This window comes from Lepidochelys kempii, chromosome 7 (genome assembly GCF_965140285.1).
Source record: "Lepidochelys kempii isolate rLepKem1 chromosome 7, rLepKem1.hap1, whole genome shotgun sequence".
NCBI lineage: Eukaryota > Metazoa > Chordata > Testudines > Cheloniidae > Lepidochelys > Lepidochelys kempii.
This window is the reverse complement of record NC_136386.1, coordinates 6,399,296-6,418,038: the sequence shown is the minus strand read 5'-3', so window position 1 is coordinate 6,418,038 and position 18,743 is coordinate 6,399,296.

The window sequence follows — 18,743 nt, the reverse complement described above, 5'->3', positions numbered from 1 at the left end:
ACTGGCTTGGGATTAAGTAAACCTCAGGTCAACTCCCAGGGTTATGGTGTGACTTTGGACAGATCACTTTCTCTCTGTGCCTTAGTTCCCCATCTGTAAAATGGAGATTATAATACTCCTTTTCTTCCACCTTTGTCTATTTAGACGTAACCATTCCAGGATAGCTACTGTCACCAGTGTCTCTTACTGTATGTTTGGCAGTGTCTAGCCTATGGGCCAAAGTCTTTATTGGGGCCTCCATGGCTATGTCTACACTGCAGTTGGGAGCAGCTGTTTCTGTGTCCTAGCTCAAACCTCGCTAGCATGAGCCTGCCTTCCTGGCCGGGAGGCTTGCTCCGAACAGATGCTGTGTGCTGCTGTTGTACAAGTTATTAAGCGTGATGCTTGTGGTACGAGTGTTATCTCTCATAAAAGCCAATGTGATGTATCTGAACATTAGCCAACGTACAGAGGCCGTTCTGCTCCTGGGATGCCTGGGAGAACACTGCCCCACTCAAGAAAGTGAAATAAAAGCAAAAGAAATTAGCATCATGCTAATTCCCTGTGATCATTGCAGCTTTTCATTTAAAGGGGCACTGTAAAGGTTCATAGGCACTGAATTAGAGACACGTTGGTTGGCAGACCCATTTCATAAGTAAAATACATTCCTTTGCCTTCTTTCTCATATTGCTTTAGGGCACTGGACACCCCCAGTTTGTTTTCTCAGTGCTTATATGAGAAGGTGTTATTGTGGGGGAAATGCAATTTTCTTATCTGTTACAGTAGCTGAAGCTGTCTGATTATGCAGCTGAATGCATATTCATCTCAAATACAAGGCTGGAATATCCACTGGCCCTTTAAAATTCTTGATTCTTGTCAATATCGTTGTCCATTACAGTAATGGAGAGGGAAATGACAGTTACTCTTCATAGAGAATGATGACTTGAGAATGAGAATTCTCTCCCAAGTTCAGTAAGTAACAAGTTCATGCTAGTTTTAACTTTTGGATGTGGTGGTTGTGGATATCACTCAAGACTTAATAAACCAAGGAAGGGGATGGAACTTTTATTTAGCACAACAGCCTGGATCTGTGATTTTTAAAGCCAGTGAAGAATGGATTAACATTTATAAATGCTAGGTTGATGAGTAACACAAATAAGTAAGGCAAATTAACCTTTGCAGCACATCACATGGAGATAAACAGACAGCGGAAAGCCCTGAAAAAGGTTCCCATGTCCTTGAAGTAATTTGCAGCAAATCAGTATATAATCCACTGTAGTGCACGGTACTGTGGCAGGCAGCCTCTAGAATGTAAATTTCCAAGAAGTTAACGAAGATAAGTGAAAGTACAAGGGCACGTTGTGACTGGCAAGCCAGTGTTCTTGCTATAGTGGCTTTATGTCCTTTCATGCAGTTTCATATACTTTGGAACTAGGATTATAATGTTTACCGAGGGCCAAATATGCTTTATCAATATCTTCATTAGACATACCATAGAGTAGCCCGTCAATTAAAGCCCATATTTCCCACTTTTTTCCAAATTTCAAGAGATTTTCCTTATTTTATTTTTATTTCTTCAGTCCAAAACTTAGGGTCAAAAACATTACATTTGAGACATTTGTCCCCCACATATATATATTTTTCTTCTCAGGGACTGCCTGTCCAGTAATCCCTCACTGTGATTGGGTTCAGTCTACAGAAGCAATTCACTGCTGAATCAAGTAGGTTTCCCCCTCTTCTCACTGGGGCCCACCCACTGGGGAGGCCTCCAGAATGGACTGGGAAAGAACACACACACCTATTCTATAATAAGTACGTAGAGAACATGCTATCACAGAGCTATAACAATACTAGAGAAAACTATCATGAAAGCAATTTTACATCCCAGACTTTTCCATATGGAGGAAAGGAATCTAACTTCACAACCTGAGGTGAAGCCACCAAAAAGAATTACCTCTAAAACAAAGGTGGATCAGGACTGCTGGATATGCTGTCTTCAAGAAAAGAGACATTGTAGATGAGGAAGACAACTTTCTCATTCTTGAGTGAAAGCATGTGCGGCAGTCCCTTATGGCAGGATGTACATGGCAGTGAGCTCAGATAACTAAGAAGGTCTACCCACAGAAGAGAGAGTGCAACTTCTTTCCTGGTAGAGATGTTTGGGGATTTTTGAGCTTTAATGTGCCACCACTTGGAAGACTTCTGGCAGATGAAACATCGTCAATCTGATGAGTCCAGACCCAACTTGCAAGCCTTTCTGAAGGTCAGAATAATGGATGTGGTAGCTGCCTTACATACTTCTTCAGCAAATATAAGTGCTCTTCGCATGTTGGAAGTAACTGCTGAGTGACTGGAATGGGTCATAACATCTTCTGATGGCTCCATATTCTTGTATTTATAGAACTCTGCAGTGCAGCTGGTGTTCCCTTTGACAATATTCATGATCTTCTTGCATGTACCTCTAGAGCCACATAATATGAACAGCTGCTGTGATTTTCTGCAGAGCTTAATCCTTTTTCATATATTTAAATATGGCATTACATTATGTCTGTCCTATGTCAGGCTTTTTTCTGTTGGGTGGATTGCTGTGGAGCAGTAAGATGGTACTGCCAGCTCCTGAGCTTAGGGATTCAAGAGAATATAAAAAGGGAATCCACAGCAGTGTTTAGAAGTGTCTCTCTGTACATTAATTCTTCCATTGTTTTCCTAGCCAAGAGCTAAATAAACTAAAATAAAAATACAACTATGGCAATGTCAATGATCACAAATAACGAGGGAATTGAGTTCCAATTCACTGACTTTGAAACTCATGGACGTCCCTTAAAGTGTCCACATTTGAGCAATTTAGACACACAATGCCATTGTCCACGGGAGGGTAGGAATAAATTCTTAGTCACACTAATGAAAACCAGTTGAAAGCCACACCAGATACGACTCTTGGTGGTATTCCTAAATCACAAAGAGCCCTCTTTAGGGATAGCATACTCTTTCCTGTGTAAGCTATGTAGAAAACTCAGACATTTCCTGCACGTATGATGTGCATTTGTTTTCCACTAACATGCTTTTGTCATGATGGAGATGGTAAAGGAGGAAAAGGGCTGGGGCTGGTGCGAATAAGGAATTCTGAATAGTCAGCCAAATACTCTGAATATTCTCTGAAAGCTTGGGTAGACATTGCTTATTAAAATCCCAGCAAAGGTAACAGGTGTAACTACAACTTGTGCAGCAGATCACTCTAGCTGGTAATAATGGTTCCATTATTAAACAAATATTTTTTACCCAGATAAATGATTCCCTTAATATTTCTTCATTACATGATATGCAAAAGATATATAACTTACATTGGCATTCAGCTCTGCATGTTCCCGTTTGTCCCGTTCCCTAACTTTTCTTTTTCATGTAAATTTCAGTCTGTGCAAGAAATGCCCACTACTAATGGTACACCTTTTGCTGAGTACTTGAATTTGTCTCTTAAATAGAATCAAATAGTGCACATGGGCTTATTCCAAAGTCAAACCTACAATCTGGCCCTGCAATGTGACCTTGACCAAGTCATGTCACTTCTCTGTGCCTTTATTTCTCCCCTCCCTTGTTGTCTGTCTTGTCTGTTTAGATTGGAAGCTCTCTGGGGCAGGGACTCTCTTACTATGTGTATGTCCTGTGCCTAATACAATGGGTTCTTTTGGTGCTACCAAACTACAAATACTGATTTATTCTTGTTGGTTTCTTCAGCAGAAAGAGTTTTGCCAGAGCTGAAAAGTTTGTCTATTGGGACAGAGGCTTGGGTGAGACCATTGGTGTCTAGATCACACACAGAGACGTAACAGATAGAAAGGTGTTTTAATCAAGTGCCCAGCCTCCAATTAGATCCAAGTTAACACCTGTGGGAAATTACAGCAAGTAATTCAAGGAGACCATACGACTTCTTGAATTCGTTAGGAGCCCGCTGAGAATTAGAGAACATTACTAAAAATAATTACTTGGAAATTATAGAGTTCAAACAGAATGCTATGCCCTGTTCATACCAAGCTCTCAATGTATGCAGAATTTCAGAGGGGAAAATCAGACTTGATTAATAACATGTTTAGCTTTTTCTTTTTTATTAAGGTTTATATTAATTTTAACTTTTAAATGCAACTATTACAATGCAAGAAAGCAAAACAAAAATGAAACTAATACATTTAAAATGACCATCTAGAACATGTAGCGTAGTATTAACATACATATGCAAAAGCAATTTCTACTTAAATCATACAGTCAAAATAATGAGTGCTTTACAGTTAATGGGGGGAACCCCACAGACAAGGCAGTGTGGGGAAGTGTGAAAGAAGGTGGGGAAAAGGGGGAAGAGTCCAGGGGAAGGGGAAAGGTGGTCTTGAGCGGCCATTGGGTCTTTGGGTGTTCCTTAACCAAATGTTTCTAAAAATAGTTCTTCAGACTCATGTAGTTGATCCCCGTTGGAGAAGGTGATCCTCTCTCTGGCTCGAGAGGTCAGAATACCACTGTTGTAATATGTGCATTGATTTACTTTTCCACTTCTGTAAAATCATTTGCTTTGTGATCACAGGCTGTTCTCAGAAACCATGACTGCTGGGCAGATGAAAGGCCCAAATTCGTGGGTAAGTAGCCTAACATGTAGTTCTCAGCTGATGTTTGATTGCTAAAGCCCCAAATCATTTTAATTCTAGTATCAACTTCTTTCGGCAGATGTTCAACCCACATGTGCCTTTATAGCCAACACGTGTCTGAAGGAAGGGCTTTAATCTTCGTCTTTGCAGAGTCCAACACATTCTAAGTGCAATTTTTACTTGAATTACACACAAAACTACGTTGACCCTAGTGCAGCCTTTAAAGGATGCTCCCAGGTTTAGGTAATATCTTCAAGACTCAGGGGCCTATTTCATTGAAAAGGCAGAAAGAAATGGGTCTGGAGAGTTTGTGGAACATCTCTATTATGCCCTGTTCATCAGATGGGTCTGACAGTCCCATGGTGCGTGGGTCCAAGTGATAGGTCAAGAAAGGTTTTAGCTATATATGTTGTCGTATTGCTGTGGCCAGGAGGTTGTACTAATGATATAGGACGTGGCATGTACTGATGATATAGGACGCATCATCAAAAAGCTGAGAGAGGCATCTAATGCCTCCACACCTCCATTCCCTCTACACAATTAGCTGGTTGCCAATCTGCAAGTCACAGTTTTCCCGCATAGTGATTTTTATATGGTGTGGGGGGTGAAAATTAAATCTCTTGGCAGATATGGTCCAGGATGTCCAATCTAACTTGCTGCACTAGAAATGTCTGTGTGGATCCTGCTTAACAGTTTGTCAATGTAGACAATCTTTATCCTTAATCTTTATCAGGGAACTTTTGTATTAGGGTAGAAGTTTCAAATTTTATACACATGTTTAAGAGCAATTTATCCGCTTGATATGAACTGCTCAATCCTTAATCCATTGAAGTCAGTAAGAGTTGTGTCATTGACTGCATTGGGTATAGGACTGGGCCCTAAACAGAATTTAAACTAATTCTTTCCTGCTTACGAAGCAGTCATTAAAACTCATTTTATTATGAGGCAAAATCAGTACCTTGAGCAATGTTGCAGTAATGCAGACATCTCCATTAAACATGTCCCAGTTAAGTGGTGTATACCATACCCCCAGCTTTCCCTCTAATTTTTCCCACCCATGTGAGGAATGAAATTTGTTATGTGCACCAATATGGAGGTGATGTGCGGCGCATAACAAAATTCATGTGGTGGGGTGGGGCCAAGGGGTTCGGAGTGTGGGAGGGGGCTCAGGTCTGGGATGCGGTGGGGGGCTGAAGGCTCTGGCTGGGGGGGGGGCTCAGAGCTGGGGTTGGGGATGAGGGGCTCAGGGCTGGGGCAGAGAGTAGGGGTGCTGGGGGTGTAGGGGCTCCAGCTGGGGGTGCAGTCTCTGGGGTGGGGCTGGAGATGAGGGGTTTGGGGTGCAGTGGGGCTTCCCGGGACTAAGGTGGGGAGAGAGGATTCCCTCCCCCAGCTCTCTCTCCCTGCAGCAGCACTTGGGCTGCGGGGGGGAGGCGCCTCTCCCCCAGCTGTGGCAAATCCAGGCCAGCTTGGGTCAGGGCCAAGGGAGGGGCACCGATCCCCTGGCTGCAGCTGGTCCAGGGCTGGGCTGAGTCAGGGCCATGGGAGGGGCACCTGTCCCCCAGCCGAAGCAGGTTTGGGGCCGGGTGTGGTCGGGGCTGGGGGAGGAGCACCGCAGCAGGTCCGGGGCTCAGGGAGACACATCTCTCCCCTCCACAACCCTGAGAGCCTGCAGTTTAGAGGGAAATTAGCCCAGGGCCCCCATCAAGTTTGCTCTTATATAGATATTACCTTTCTTTTTTAACTTGGTGTGATAATCACTGCTATGACATGCTATACAGCTTTTACATATGCTAATATGTGAAGAATAATAGGTCCGGCTCCCATTGAAGTAGCAGGCTTGGGACTAATATATAATTTTTAAGAAATGTTGCTATTGATAGAAGAATCTGCTTATATTGTATTTAAGTGTTCAGGGGAGGTTTCATTTTTAAATGCCCTACTTAAAGCCAATTCAAAAGATTATTATACTCAGAAATGATCATCATTCTTTTAAGTATACTAACCTTAATTACGGGCCCAACTCTGCTCTCATTGAAGTTAATGGTAAAGGGTCTGATCCATAATATATGAAGCCAGATGCAGAATGCTCTCCTGGGTCTTGCACTGGACTGGGAATCTGGAGATCTGGGTTCTATTCTCAGCTCTGACGCTGACCTGCTATTGACTTCAGGCAAGTCACTTCCCTTCTCCATACATCCATTTCCGCTTGCGCCCTTTGTCTTGTCTATTTAGACTGTAAGCTCATTGGGGCAGGGACTGCCTCTTACTATGATGTTTGTACAGCACCTCGCACAATGCGGATCTCAGTGGAGGCCTTTCAGCACTACCTTAATAATTATGATAATAATGTTAAAGTCAAAGTGAGTCCATCCATTGACTTCAATGGGCTTTGAGTCAGGCCCAGAATTCACATTCTCTTCCATGGCAACAGGAACAGGTACTTAGTGAATCTCCAGAATCTACCTTTAATATTTCCCTCCACTTAAGCAGCACCTCTTGGATCCTTCATTGTTCACCTTTTGCATATCAGAGGTCTGCACATGTCACAAGACATTTCCAGATCTACAAACATCAAGCAAAAGTCAGAAAAGGTTCAAGCCCAGAAACAAAGGAGTTAAACAAAACTCATTCCCCTGCCTGCTCTGTCTCCAAAGAGCCCAGCATTCCCATGTAAATTCCCTTTTCATTAATCTAATAATGCTCTACTTTGTTCCTAATTTACTACCCTTTTCAACAAGCATTGTAATATTTGTGCAAAGGATGTATATAAATCATTGCTGCCCTTCTGCACTTTCTTAGTTACCTAGTTCTTTCAAGGTCACTAACCTACCTTACAGCTTTCATCTGGTTTAAATAGTCTGCTATTACCTTTTACACTCTCTTCCTAGGCCATTCCTATTTAGTTTGCTGGAGCTGCATCTTCTCAAGCAGCTATTGATCCCATGTCTCCTTGCTAAAGGTTACTAACTTCATCAGCAGTAACGATAGAGATTACATCTGTATAAGGGATTGTCTACACTTGCCGGGGGATTGACGCGCGTTAATCGATGCATTGGCTATTGATTTAGTGGGTCTGACCCGCTAAATCAACAGCAGATTGCTCTCCCTTCGACTTCTATACTCCACTGGATTGAGAAGAGTAAGGGGAGTCGACAGAAGAGCGTCTCCCGTTGACATCGCGTAGTGTGGACGCTGCAGTAAATAGATCTAAGCTACGTCAACTTGAGTTACGCTATTCACGGAACTTAAATTGCGTAGCTAAGATCAACTTTTCCCCGTAGTGTAGACAAAGCCTAAGGTTCACTTTTATGCCTCTTGGTGATTGGAAAGGGGCTCGTGATTTCCAGTTTTAATGCTAGTCACCATCTTTTCAACCAACATTTCTAAAACACAAGTGGAGAACATATCTTCTGTACAGTATCCCTGTTCTGATGCCCCAAAACTCTCAGCTTCCAGATCATAAGGAAGAGGTTAATCAATCTCTATTGAACGCACAAAGACCTAAATACTACTAATTGTGTCAACAGCCAAATAAGGGCCAGCTTAACTACATACTTTATTTTCAGCACGTCCCATTTTGAGAGTGATTTTGTCATGAGAGGGTTTCAGAATTCGGTATCTCAGAGGCTGCTGACCTCCATAATTTTTACACGTGCTAGCTCAGATGTATGGTGTCAGGATAAACATCGAGCTGCCGTCTAAAGCACTATCTCTCTGAAGCCCCAGATTTTGTACTGGGGCCATGTAACTGTCTTGGAGTTGATTGCACAAAAGGAAAATCCCTCTCTTTTGCAGAAAGGTTCTGCAACATGGTCTATTTGCAGGCCCAATTAGCGTTTCAGAACATGAACTACTGTCCTTTAACACCCACACAGTCACAGTGCACGTTTTTGAGTTCCCTTCATTGGCCATAGAAGGGATAGTGAAATTATTTAGCAGTCAGCAAAATACTTGCCTGGGTCACGTACATGAGCTGGATGTGTAATTTGCACACTGTGACACTCCATTGCTCGTGAAACGGTGGGCTGAGTCCCCTTCCAGCAGGGTGAGTGGGAGAGAAACACAGGCACCGCAGAGGGTGTTTTACCCTGGCTGGAGTCACACTTGTGCAGTGGTGGTGAGAGACTAGAGCTGGGGGAGGGAGGGTAGATGTAAACTGGGCATGAACAAATTCAGGTTGGATATTAGAAGGTGTCTAACCATCACAGGGGTGAAGTTCTGGAACAGCCTCCCAGTAGGAGTGGTGGGGGCAAGCAATGTATTTTGTTTTAAGAGAGAGCTAGACAAACTTCTGAGTGTAGCTGTATGATGGGGTTGCTTGTGATAGTAGGAGGCAGGGCTCACTTCTGGTTTGTCTTATGTTCCTAAAGCTCATGCTTTCAGCCAGCCACTGGCAGGGGTCAGGAAGGAATTCCTCCCCCCCACCCTCCACACACAATGTATTTGGGGAGGGTTTTTTAATCTCCTTCCTCTCAAGTGTCAGAGGTGGCCATGGCTGGAGATGACACATTGGGCAGGGTGGGCTAGTGCTCTGAGATGGCACCGAGCATTGTCTCTCACAGGTGCTTGGCTGGCTGGTTCCTGCTCACATGCTTAGGGTCTAACCGGTCACCAAATGTGGTTTTGGGAAGGAATTTCCCCCCAGGTCAGATTAGCAGTGATCTTGAGGGGTTTTTTGTTTTTGTTTTTGCCTTCCTCTGCAGTGTGTGGGTGCAGGTCGCTTGCAAGCATTGTTGGGGTGTATCTCTGCCATTATCACTTGATCACTGGTGCACCTCAGCCCCTCCAGTTCTCTGCCTGTGACACACAATAGTCTAGTTTCCGGTGGGCTGTAATATGGTCTCATTTCGGTTGTTGAGTTTGGTGTGCGGGTTGGTGGACTGTGATATACAGGAGGTCAGACCAGATGATCTGGTGGTGCCTTCTGGCCTCAAATTATGTTGTGAAAAATTTCAGAATTTTGAAGTAGTTTTTGCCGGATTCAAAACAGACCTGTTAAAAATCTCCATAAAAATTTCAATCAAACGCGCTAATAGAATGGTAATCGAAATATTTTGTAACCACAAACCCAGTTTTCAGTAAAACCAAAAAAACCTCTGGTAATGTTTTAGATCATGGTTTCAATTAAAAATATTGTTTAAGCACGATGCAAAAGATAAAAAAGGTTGGAAAAAGTTGGCAATTTAGGGTGAGAAGTTTTGTTGTTTTGTTTTGATAAAAGGCTGTTTTGGAAGTTTTTGACCAGCTCTTTGTGAACATAAATGACCTCAGTGTCTGAATCATCGTATCCTGCCACCTCTAATTTAAATATAGTGTATTGGTGATTCCAGGCAGTGTGCAATATATGTATCGGCCCAGATAGCTCGATCGGACGTGATCGAATGCTGATCTCTGACCTGCTACTACGTGTGTCTCACACGTTGATTGCTGTTCAGGAAGCCTATAGATGGAATGGAAAAACTTCATACTCAATGTGATCCAAACTGCCCTGGAGCGTATTATGTTAATGTCTAATATATATTAGAAAATTGTATTTAGTACTCAGAGTGACTGTCTGTAACCATAACCGTGTTCTATCTGTTTTTAACATCAGAGTTACAGCACATATGCTCGCACATTTGTCCATATGCCTCTTGCAGCTGGGGGAAGAAAAAAATGAGTAACATTTTTCAAAGAGCTTACGTGGTTTAGGAGCTTAAATCCCATTTACTTTGACTTATGCATTTCGGAGCAATTGACTTTTGAGAATGGGACTTAGGCACCTTTTAAAATGTTACCCTTTATCTATCAGGGAGCCCAGCCCAGCTTTAAATAGTGCCCATCGAACTCTAATTGAAGGTGGATTTTTTTGCTTTCTTGGATTCTTGACTAGGTTATCAAAGAATCATATCAAGTACTTTCTAAGAACAAAAAAGGAGAATTCTGCGGTTGGTTCTTGCTGCTCTGACAACTCAAAGCTGTCTGTCAGAGCACCACAAACCTGCCCCAGTGAATCTACCCCAAAAGTCTACTTGCTCATCTGTTAGATGTTGGCAAGATTTCCCAGCTCTATTTGCAGTCAGTACCTTGGTAAATTAGGGTCTAGGGGACTTATTTTCTTCCTCCTCTTTTTATTCCTTTCTTATCCCACAGTCTGATGTTGGAGAGGACCTTTGTGTTTCTAAATTGAAACCACATTTGTCTAATGCACAAGTGTAGGGGTTAGTGGGGAAGTCCCTTTGTTCTTCTCTTGTTTGTTTCCCCTCACCTGCCATAGCCAAATTCTGAAGTAATTCCAGACAGCTGAGGTTAGTTTAGGACATCTAATCCCTGAAAGCTGGATCTGAATTCCAGGACCAGAACACAGCGTTTCAATTTCGTCACCAGCCTTTTATATCTAATTTCCAAAAATCTCTGAAAAAGTATGGGAAATGGCTTGTTTTTTAGTTGTTGTTTAATTTTATTGACAGGTTTCAGAGTAACAGCCGTGTTAGTCTGTCTTCGCAAAAAGAAAAGGAGTACTTGTGGCACCTTAGAGACTCATCAATTTATTTGAGCATGAGCTTTCGTGAGCTACAGCTCACTTCACTCATCCGATGAAGTGAGCTGTAGCTCACGAAAGCTCATGCTCAAATAAATTGGTTAGTCTCTAAGGTGCCACAAGTACTCCTTTTAATTTTATTGTTTGTCAATGGTACAGAACTGGGCCCTTGAGGTGAAATTCACACCTAACAAAAGCGACAGGAACAAGCCCTCCAAAAATTGGGTGTAAGTGATACTTCAGTAATGCGTAGGCCTTCTTGAGTGCAATGATGGGTGTTTGTAACTAGTGTGTGTTTGCACGAGTGAGGCTATAGTGAAGATTCTTGTGACGCTAACAGTGCAGAAACATCACATGGCCTTGGATGTAACAGATGTGTTGAGATGGAAAAACCTCACTGAGCCAGATGCTTTCTTTTTTTGGGGGGGGGGCAATGATCTTTTAGAAGAGGAAACTGAGGCATGTGGATCTGTAGGTACTGGGTAATATCACTTCTTTCTTTCTCAGAGTGGCAATCTGCAGTTTTAACAAGCTGTTCTTTTGAAGAGGGGGGTCTATTTCTTCTGGACAATTCCCCTGTTAACCCTAAGTATTTCCCTCCCCGCCCATCCACCCCCGCAAAAAAACTAAGATTGCCTTGTCCTTTACCCAGTGAAAAACTTTTCATCTGCTCCAATTTCTATATCATCCAGGATAAAGGGGGGAGAAAGCCTGGTTCTTGCTACTTAGTAACTTGAATATGACCATGAAAATGTTATTTGTATGTGATGTGGGAAATATGTTCTTTAAAGCTGTATCATGTTACTAATGGATTACAATGGGGCTACTTGTGTGTGAGAGGCAAGCAGGATTTAGCCCTTATTGTTCATTATTACAACGTGTTATTAATAAGGTCTGATTCTGCACCCTCTGCTCAGACCAAACTCTCATTGACTTCAGCTGATCAGACCGAAATCCTTAAAAAGCAGGAAGCAAGTAACAAATACAAGGGCATTCAATCTTTATGGATAACTGCCCAATTGTCTCAAATGGGAACTTGGCAAGGTAAGGCTGCATGACCACATGCTGTAATAATTAACCATATGTATTCTCCATAATCAAACTTGGTTACAAAAATTCATTATTGTCCTGTCTCTGCTCAAGGAAAGCATTGCTAGCAGCTCTGACATGCCACATGTCAAACAGAACAAGAAAATCACCTTGCTGTTGGTGTAGGGATTTATTTAATTCAGTCACAATTCAGCCTTGGCTTCCTCCTGGCTCCGTTGATAGAATTAGCTACGCCCACCCTATTCCTGCCATAGCTTGCCTCTCACACTGTGCTGGCTCAGCTAAGTTGGACAGTGCAATGGGGGAGCAGGATCAAGTGTCGTCCTATTCTCTACCCTCACTTGCCTCTATTTCCTGCTCACCTATTCAGTGTGAGGGCCAGGCAGTAGGCAGTCTGGCCTACCAGTCACAATTGGACTGGTGTCCACATGTTCTTAAGTCCTTCCTCCATGGCACTGATCTGAGTAATTACTATAGCCGGGATCGATAAGCAAGAATCATGCTGGGGTCAAAGACCAGAGATCAGAGGTAGTACCGGGCTGGAATCAGAGGGCAAGGGTCACGGTCAGATGGGGGTTGGAAACCAGAGATTAGAAAGCAAGGTACCATCTGGAGCCACAGCAGGCCAGACATTCTTGCAACTTCCTGGGAGCACCCTCCAAGGTTAAGTCGTGCTCATGGGCCAATCAGAAGGCTGCAGGGCACTGTCCCTCTGGACCTTTTGGGCGGTACTTCCTGTGGTGCCTTATCTCCACAAGGCTCTTTGGAGAGGGCTGTATAGCACCTCATGGTGGCAGTGCGGGAATGTCAGCTATCCCAGGCACTGCCAACCTGAGTTCTAATCCTGCAGACCAGGATGCTTGTGTAAAGGACTAGCGAGGACATTTTATGCTCTAATACTTCCCCACACAGGCCCTTAGGCCAACTCACAATCCAGCAAAGCACTTAAGCACATGCTTAATTTGGTTGCATCGGGGCTTTAAAATAATGTGAAATAGGTATGTCATGATATCCCACCAAAATGCACGTAAATCAAAACTCAAGTTAAGAGATCACAGCAGAGACTCGAGCACCTTTCCCTTGGCGTTTTCATGTACAGGGAAAAATCAGGTGAAATAAAAATTATGAGCTGTTTCCATGAAAAGTGAAACATTAAAGAATATTGATTGCCTTAAAAATAGCCTGGAAGTCAGAAATATTTATCTAGAAGAGACTCAATCTTTCAAGCCCTGACATAAAATGTATATGTATATTCTGATTCGGCATGGACATCGCTGATAACCTGCTAACATGGAAAGTGCTTTAATTAATTTAATAAGAATTTAAAGCCAAAATGTATTTTAAATTAAATCGGAAGGGGAAATGATTAATTTAAAAGATGACAGTATTCTAGAATGATCTCTCCAAGATGGGAAAACATTTCATGTTTGAAAGTGACTTGAAGGACAATAATCTTCAAAATATTCAGGGCTGAAAAAGTTTCCTAAATGCAGTTTTTAAAATAGACGTCAGGGGACAGCTTCTATTTTCTGAGAGCATTCTGGAACCACAGCAACCGATGTTGCTTCACTTAAAGGCAAACAAGAATGAGAACTTGATAGAAAGGAAAGGAGGTGCTCTGAATATTTGCATGCTGGCCTTGCAAATTAGAAAGAGAAGGCTAAATAGCAAAGCTGGGAGAGTAATGGTAAGGGTTTGACTTTAATCTAAGGAAACAATTAAATTCAAAATGCACCCACTCATGCTTGCAACTCACATAGGGCTAAATTTTGCAGTCATTATCTAGTCCTTCCTCCATGGCTGTATGGGAGTTTTAGCTGATGAAGAACTACAGCATTTAGCTCAGGGTACAGCAAGGACAAACTGGCTTCTGCCTATCTTGTAGAATTATATGGCCCTTGAACCATATCATCTGAACACCTTACAGGCCATTTATCCTCACAACACCAGGTGAGGTAAGGCAGTGCTATTATCCCTATTGTACACATGGGGATTTGAGGTACAGGGGATATGTCTACACTGCATTGTCTCTGAGACCCAGGCTTGTGGACTCAGTGTTTCCAAGCCCGAGTGTTCATGCTGCATTGTAAACCTGATCTTATAGCTATTGTACCTGGGTGTCTCAGCCATGCTAATATGTCCAAACTGCACTACACAGATCTTCTGACTCTGGTCCCGTGGCTTGAGCTGCATCCACACTGCAAAATGTCAGGGTTTGGACATAAGTCACAGCAGGACTTGGGCTCTGATCCACTCTCCCAGCAGGATCCTAGCACCTGGGACCTGAGGGCTTGCTGACCAGGGTCAGACTGATGTGTGTGTGGATGGAAGGGTGGCTTGGATGCAAACCTGAGTCAGAGCCCAGGCTTAATGTGCAGTGTAGACATACCCAGAGTGAGTAAGTCTCACAAAACTGGATGACTGGGCAACAAAATGGCAGATGAAATTCAATGTTGACAAATGCAAAGTAATGCACATTGGAAAACATAATCTCAACTATATGTCCAAAATGATGGGGTCTAAATTAGCTATTACCACTCAAAGAAAGAGGTCTTGGATTCATTGTGGATAGTTCTCTGAACACATCCACTCAATGTGCAGCGGCAGCCAAAAAAGCAAACAGAATTTTGGGAATCATTAGAAAAGGGATAGATAATAAGACAGAAAATATCACATTGTCTCTATATAAAACCCTGTCTGCCTGCATCTTGAATAGTGCATGCAGATGTGATTGCCCTGTCTCAAAAAAGATATATTGGAAAAGGTATGGAAAAGGGCAACAGAAATGATTATGGGTAAGGAACAGTTTCCATATGAGGAGAGATTAGTAAGACTGGGACTTTTCAGCTTGGAAAAGAGAGGACTAAGGAGGGATATGATAGAGGTCTATAAAATCACGACTGGTGTGGAGAAAGTAAATAAGGAAGTGTTATTTACTCCTTCTCATAACACAAGAATTAGGGGTCACCCAATGAAATTAATAGGTAGCAGGTTTAAAACAAACAAAAGGAAATATTTCTTCTCACAACGCACAGTCAACCTGTGGAACTCTGTGCCAGAGGATGTTGGAAAGCAAAGACTATAAAACTGTTCAAAAAAAAACCTGGATAAATTCACAGAGGATAGGTCCATCAATGGCTATTAGCCAAGATGGGCAGGATGCAAAACCATGCTCTGAAGTGTCCCTACCCTCTGTTGCCAGAAGCTGAGGACAGGGGATGGATTACTTGATGATTCTCTGTTCTGTTCATTCCCTATGAAGCACCTGGCATTGGCCAAAGTTGGAAGACAAGATACTGGGCTAAATGGACCTTTGGTCTGACCCAGTCTGGCCATTCTTATGTTCACTGCAGCTGGGAGAGTACTTCCCAGCTCAGGTAGACACACACTAACTCTGCTTGAGCTAATGCACTAAAAATAGGTGTATAGCCAGGCTAGCCTGGGTCTGCAGGTAGGTATCTAGCCTGGTCTACCCAGGTCTAGCCTGGGTCTGCAGGTAGGTGTCTAACCTGAGTTACCGCCACCTACACTGTTATTTTTACCATGCTAGCTCAACTCTGTCTACCCATGCTGGGAAGCACACTCCCAGCTGCAGTGTTAGATATCCTGTATGTGATTTGCCCAAGGTCATATAGGCGGTTTATGGCAGAATAGGGAATTAAGCTGTGGTTTCCTAAGTCACAGACTGGCTCCTTAACAACTGGAGCCTCCTTCCTCTGAAGCCAGGGGTAGAATTAGATCCTCTAAATGTCACCCTTTGTTTGTTTGGTTTTGGAAGAATAAAACTCAGTCCAAACCCTTTCTTAGAATATTTTGTCTAGGTGCTTTCCCACTTTGGGTCCTTTTGGGGCTGGAACAGAAATTCCAGAATAGCACGAGAAAGGCAGCATCTGTGGTATTTCTGGTGTGGCTAGGATGGGAATTAGAAATACCAGAAATCTCATGCGAGAGCCTACCCAGTTTTGGTTCTGGTTTTACGTTGATGCAATTGCACCGATCTCAGTGGGGTCGCCCCCGATTTACATCGGTGAAAGGAAAGTCAGCATCAAGTCTATGGTTAAGTGCCTGCGCTGACTGAACAACAAACCTTTGGAAGTTCTCCTGTCTCTAGTTAAAACAATAGCAAGACAGAGGGGCACCAGGGAAGGGGGAAGTGGCAGACTTAAAGCCAAGTTTCCTGGCTGTTGCAGAGGTTGTCAAATTCTTAGGGTCGGATCCTCAGCTGGTTTGAATGCACTCAGGTCCTCTGGCTTCTGGCCCTTCAGAATCCTTAAGGGTGTTTTTGGTATTTAACGCCATGGGCCAATCTGTCTCCGAATAATGGAAAACAAAAGAGGATGGTGGCATCTGCTTTGGGATTCTGGAACCCAGAGGTGAAAGTAAGCCGGTACGCCCCGGTACGGTGTACCGGCAAGAGCCGGAGCACCGTACTGGGGCAGCCTGGCTTCCCCATGGAGCAATTTAAAGGGCCTGAGGATCCCAGCAGTGGCTGGAGCCCCAGGCCCTTTAAATTGCCTCCAGAGCCCCGCTGCTGGAGCCCTGGGGTAGCGGCTGCAGAGCTCTGACAGCTATTTAAAGGGCCTGGGGCTCCCCTGCTTCTACCGCCTGGGGCCTTTAAATAGCCACTGGAACCCTGCCGCCGCTACTCCAGGGCTCCCATGGCTATTTAAAGGGCCAGGGCGGTAGAAGAGGGCAGCCCTGGGCCCTTTAAATAGCCCCTGGAGCCCCGGGCTGCTGCTGCTACCCCAGGGGGGGACTTACCTTACAGGGTGGGCTGGGGCTGGCTCTGACCCCCTCAACCCTGCCCCTTCCGCCCTAGGCCCCGCCCCTTCCAGGGGCCAGAGCTGGCCCCAGAGTACCGGTAAATCACTCGACTTACTTTCATCCCTGCTGGAACCCAATAACCTCCTAAAACACACACACACACACCCGTCTCTTTCGAGTCGATTTTACGTTGTGCCAGTGGCCACTGAATTGCAGTCCTCCAGCATGGGTCAATGTACTTATCTAACCACTGCCATGAAATGCCTCACCTACACAGTTCTGCAACTGGCAAGAGAATAAGTTAGTTGATCGAGGTATAAGCTGAGAACTCTCCTTTAGCTGCTGTGCTGATGTACTCTTCATTCTGAGATAACTAGAGGCTTAAAAAGTAACTCAAGTGCCCACCATGCTTTGTCATTTAAACTGATGAGTCAGATGAGAACATGTGGATGGTACAACAGCGTACACAATGGGTTGGAGAAAAGTCAGTAGGTTTTTAGATGCCATGTGGCATGCAGTGAAATCTCTGCAAATACTGGAGGGTATCGTGAAGAACTTTGCTTAAATTGCCTAGGGAGGTTGTGGAATCTCCATCACTGGAGTTTTTTTTAAGAGCTGGTGAGACAAGCACCTATCAGGGATGGTCTAGATAATACTTAGTCCTGCCATGAGGCAGGGGACTGGACTAGATGACCTCTCCAGGTCCCTTCCAGTCCTATGATTCTATGGTTTTCAGCAAGCTACATGAGGTGCGCATAAACAACAAATGACAATATCAGTTGTAATTGTTTTACACTAAAATATCTGTAGGGCACGTTAAGGTCAGCCTGGGGAACTGTGAAAATTGTGGCATAATTAATTGCATAGTAGCTGCATCATTGCCTTGTTTCAGAAATGCCAAAGCCAGCTTTTTTTTTTAGCTCTGTTTTCTCCTTTCCCTAATGCACACAGGAAGATTCCTATTTTTGATGTGTTAATATTTAAAGAAGAACCAGGCAAAACTGGACTCAAGAAAATGAAACCTGACCCAGCCTTTTGGCCAAAGCTCTAAATAAACTCAAATCAAACCTATGGAAGTTTGAAAATGTTCAGTAACTTCCCCCTCCACCCCCCATACCAATTATCTTCTAGTTCTCGGTACTTCTGCACATCCTAGTTCTAACTTATGGCATGATGCAAAGGCCACTGAATTCACTGGAAAGATTCCCATTGATTTTTGGTAGCCTTTGCATCAGACCCCAGAGTGAGAAAATTATTTTCCCTCATTGAGAGCGCTTTTTACTTAGGGAAAACAAAACGTGAAAGAAGAAGGGAAAAATTGGAAGATAAATTCAATTTTCTAGCTCGTAGCCCATGGTCTAAATCACTCCTGTATAATTGGCATGGACATTGTTACCCCTGCCAAAACCATACAAAAACCTCCCCCTGGGAACAAATAGAGAACTACTGGGGTAAAAATTACAGTTACTACGCAAGCTGTTTGCAACAACTTGAAGGCTTAATATTGTTCCCCATCAGCTTGTGCTGTAGAAGAAAACTATCGTCGTTAACCAACATTAATACCAAGATGGCTGAAATTCCTTCTTTGCATGTTGGAGAACAGCAAATTCTTCTGTTTTCAACTAAAATGACAGCTGACTAGCTCCCATCATTAATCTACCATGGATACGAGTTTACATCCAGGGCTGACATTTTTCTGCTGAGAGTGGAAAATATAGTTGCACCAGGGGCCCTAAACAGAACTGAGGCCGTATTGAGACAGGTGCCATACAAACAGAATAGGAGACAATTCCTGCCTCGGA